Source organism: Drosophila gunungcola, unplaced genomic scaffold (assembly GCF_025200985.1).
Source record: "Drosophila gunungcola strain Sukarami unplaced genomic scaffold, Dgunungcola_SK_2 000042F, whole genome shotgun sequence".
Taxonomy (NCBI): domain Eukaryota; kingdom Metazoa; phylum Arthropoda; class Insecta; order Diptera; family Drosophilidae; genus Drosophila; species Drosophila gunungcola.
In genome coordinates, this window is record NW_026453211.1 from 43,324 (window position 1) to 47,909 (window position 4,586).

General features: G+C 40.3%; 1 long non-coding RNA gene across 1 annotated transcript; it reads left to right on the forward strand.

Moving 5' to 3' along the window:
- The first annotated feature begins 452 nt into the window (after positions 1-452).
- On the forward strand, positions 453-1,248 carry LOC128264001 (uncharacterized). The gene is made up of 2 exons (XR_008268623.1): positions 453-898; positions 1,032-1,248. It is a non-coding gene; the product is annotated as an uncharacterized LOC128264001 (long non-coding RNA).
- The last annotated feature ends 3,338 nt before the right edge of the window (positions 1,249-4,586 follow it).

Sequence of the window (4,586 nt, forward strand, 5' to 3'; positions counted from 1 at the left end):
ATCGTCAACATAAAAATCATTCTGAATAACCTTTTCGGCTTTTGGATGAGTTACTTGCGCCATCTCCCCTAGCCGCATTAAACACCGAATCGCCAAATCCATATGTAACGGTGTTTAACTTAGAGATTTTCAGGAACTCAGAAGGATCTCGTCTCCATACTATGAGCTGGAAGTTTTGGTCAGCTTCGTCCACCATCACTTGACGATACATCTTTTTGACGTCCGCCGCAAGGGCAAACATATGCAATCTAAACCGAAGCAGAGTCGAGTACAGCTTCTCTTGGATAGTTGGGCCTACTCTCAAGATGTCATTCAACGCTACCTGCGTGGATGTACGGCTCGATGCATCGAAAACTACTCTCAACTTATTTGAAGTACTTGTCATTGGTGGAGGACATGTGGCCCAGTGAAACAGTGGTGCCGCCATCTTTGTGTGAGTATATGCGTTTGAAAGATACATTATTCACCGATTTTCCCTCCAAATTTCAAGACATTTGGAACAGTGGAACTGGAATTATTGCGTTTTAAGTGACAGTACCTTGTGTTAGTTGGTCGACGAAAAATCATGGAGCAAAGAGCGGTTATTAAGTTTTGTTTTAAACTCGGTAAAACTTTCACCGAGACTCATAAATTGATGAAACAAGTTTATGGTGATGATTGTCTATCCCGTACCTCAACTTACGAGTGGTTAAATCGTTTTAAAAATGGTGGTGAAAGCCTGGAAGACGACGAACGTTCATGCCGTCCGAAAAGTGCTGTTATTGATGAAAACATTCAAATTGTTCGTGATTTTGTCAAAAAAGAACCAAAATCTTCGTTGAGATACATGGAAATGGAGTTGGAGATATCCTATAAGTCTTTTCATCGCATTTTGATTGAGCATTTGGGTATGCGGAAGGTTTGTGCACGGTTTGTTCCACACACACTCAAAGAGCACGAATAGGCGTCTCATCGAGCAACGCTTGTGACCGATTTTTTAACAAAAAATCACATTCTTACCGTCAACCACTCACCATATTCACCTGATTTAGCTCCGTGTGACTTTTTCCTATTCGGAAAATTAAAATTGGCAATGAAAGGAAGATATTTTGATGACATAAAGTCCATTGAAAAGGCGACGACCGACATACTCAAGGCCATCCCGGTTGACGAGCTAAAACACTCATTCGAATCACTTTTAAATCGTGCAAATCGTTGTATTGAGTCGGAGGGAGACTATTTTGAATAAATGCAAAGTTTCATTCCAAACTATTTTGTAGTTTTTTTTCTTTTTGAAAAGTTCGGAAACTTTTGACACACACCTTCCTCCATGAATTCAACATACATCTTCTTCAGCGAAGGGTCCTTTGACAATTTCCTTTCTAGCGACAAAAATCTACGTTTCGCAACTTCGTATGACGAACCAAGATTTAAACGGCAAACGAACTGAAAATCTACCGGACGACAATCTTTGAGTATTTTTTTTCAAAGTGTTGTTGACAGAGTTGTTGCTCAGGAGTATGGACTTTAGCCTTGGGCGGCAAGTCCTCCACAGACCAAAATTTCTGCAGGGTTGTGTCAATTGACTCCAACGCTTCCTCCTGGCAGCTGAGGTGTACCACCTTTTCAGCCTTTACATTATTTTCAGAGGCACATCTTCCTGACACTATCCAGCCGAGAACTGTCTTTTGTAAGATGGAGAGTTCAGGCCCCTGCTTTATCTGGCCAATAGATAAAAGTTCAAAGAACGTATCAGCGCCGATAAGCATATCTATTTTTTGGGGCTTGAAGAAGAATGGATCTACCGCTGGTGTTACCGCTTGATCCGGATGATAACCAGAAATATTTTTCATAATCCCAAAATCGGACGACAACTGGCTGTTCCCTACTCGCGACTTCACAATTGTGTGTATTTTTTTTGTAACTTGGGCATTAGTTCCACCAATGCCTCGCAAGCTCATGCACACAACCTCTCTTGTAATTTTGAGCCTCATCGGTCACAAAATTTACTTGTGAACCAGAGTCGAGCTAATACAAACTCGCCACTTTTGGTTTGAACGCTCACAACAGCAGTTGCAAGAATGACTCGATCCGATGCATTCGCATGCAAAACATGCGAAGTGGATGGAGACTCCTGCATGAGCTTGGATGAGAAGGGTGTGGCAACGCGAGATTTGTGTTTGGAGAATATATGTGTAGCAAAGTGTGATGTGAGGAATTGCACACTCTACATCTTTTCGATTTGCATTTTTTTTAACCGTGTGACCTTTCCTAAGCAGTTAATGCATAAGGGTGCTCTTTTAGCGAAATCGAATCTTTGCTGAACTGTTAGGGCTGCAAAGGGAGCGCAGTTTCCAATCTGATGTTCAGCTGAGTTGCAATACACGCATTGAACAGAGTCGTTCCTGGCAGCGACAAACGAAAAACTCCTATTTCCATTCTTCTTAGGGTTAGATTGAGTCTGCTGAATAGTTTTGGGCTTGGAAGCCTCTTCTGCTATCATGTGTTGGTATTGCCTGTTGAGGGCACACATTCGCTCCAAAGTGGAAGCGAAGTATAATCTAACTGTTCTTCTCATTTTCTTTTATTTCTTGCATCGACCTTGCTTATTACCAGATGTTTTAAAATAGCATTAGTAATGCGTCTATCATCCCCAATAGACAGCAAGGAGTCATACAAGGCTGTGACAGTGACGATGAGGGTTCTCAAGGCTGTAGCTGAAGGCTGGGGAATTTGTTGCAAATTAAAAAGTGTCGATATGTTGTCAAAAAAATAAGACAATTATTATCGTACACCCGCTTCAGGCTAGCAAGGGCTTTGGGATAATTTTCCGGAGTGACTTGAAACGCCCTAATTGTTCCTAAAGCGTATCCAGATAAACACGAAATTAAATGATTGAATTTTTCAATATCGTGTAAAGTGTCATCTTTGTCAACGATAGTTTCGAAAAGGCTTATAAAATTTTTAAATTCGGAGTGTTTTCCGCTAAAAGTTGGGAGAGCAACGCTCGGTAGACGGCATTGAGGCGGCGATTTACTGGCGGAGCGGATTTCTCGATATTATTTTGTTTGCACTTATTTAAAATTGAAATCAGCAATGACTTGGTCATCACGGCCCTCTCTTTTAACTCTTAGCGGTATACATCTTTTGTATCTTTCACTTCTATTTTGTTTTGCAAAAGCGAAGCATTTTCAATGTGCGTATTTAGAATCTCTAATCGACACTCAAGCTCGACCGGATTTACTGATAATTTGGCTTTTTTTAAGTGGCGATAAGTTCGGTTAAAAAGTGTCGATATATTGTCAAAAAAAAATAAAACAATCATTATAGTACAGCCGCTTCAGGCGGCTTTGGGATAATTTTCTGCAATATCGCGATTTTTCAATATCGTGTAAAGTGTCACCTTTGTCAACGAAAGTTTCGAAAAGGCTTATACAATTTTTAAATTCTGAGTGTTTTCCGCTAAAAGTTGCGAGAGGAACGCTCGGTAGACGGCCGATTTGCTGGCGGAACGGATTCCTCGATATTATTTTGTTTGCACTTATTTAAAATCGAAATCAGCAATGACTTTGTCATTACGACCCTCTCTTCCAACTCTTCGCGGTATATATTTGGTTTTGCAAAAGTGAAGCATTTTTAATGTGCGTATCTAAAATCTCTAATCGACACTCAAGCTCGACTGGGTTTACTGATAATTTAGCTTCTTTTAAGAGGAGATAAGTTCGGTTAATACTTTTCATGCAAACATCTCGTTGGTGTTTAAGCTCTTCGATATCCTTAGTTGCCATTGCGTTTATTTGTATTTTGTATTTTTGTATTTATTTATTGTATTTTTTATATAAGCCTTGCGACAGTAATATGCCGCACGCACGCACTGTAGAGAAGCTAACGCTCAAGCTCAAGCGTACCGAAAAAACGAACAAACGTTTTAGCAGACCGAAAATTGCACTGCTGCAGCGATCGAGAACAAAAACGACCAAAGATAACTCGAAATAGCGGCAGCGGTGTCGGTGTGCGTGAGTATGTGTACGTGTACGTGGCTAGCGGCTCTTCCTAGGCAAATGCTAACGAAGAATGATACACTGACCGATAAGCCTCATGCCGAAAGGCGCGCAAAAATTATTAAAAGCGCGGGAAAATTGGAAAAGCGCGAGAAAGTTCTGAAAAGCGCGGGAAAATGTTCAGACAAACGGCGTCGAAAGCTTTTCCGCTAATTTTTAAGAACTACACTTTTCACAATTTGCACTTTTTTCCAGCTGTTTTATTTATACCCTAAATTCGTGCTCACTACGACGAAAATTGGGGGAATTAAGTTCGAACTAATTAGGTCGACGACGAGTATTTTATTTGCTTGTTTATAGGCCAAAGCGATTCACATATAATTCGAAATATGTTATGTTTATTGCCGAATTTTGGTTGTTAGTACATGCAAATTATTATTTCTTGGTTAGAATGCTCACTATCTACCGATTTTTACACGAATGCAAAAAGTTGAAAGATGGCCAAAACACAATTGACAAAACGCCTTAGATTAACTTTCAACTTTTAGCACTCTATACCTGGTTGGCCGACTCGATAAGTGCAACTTCCATTTAACATCCATTTGG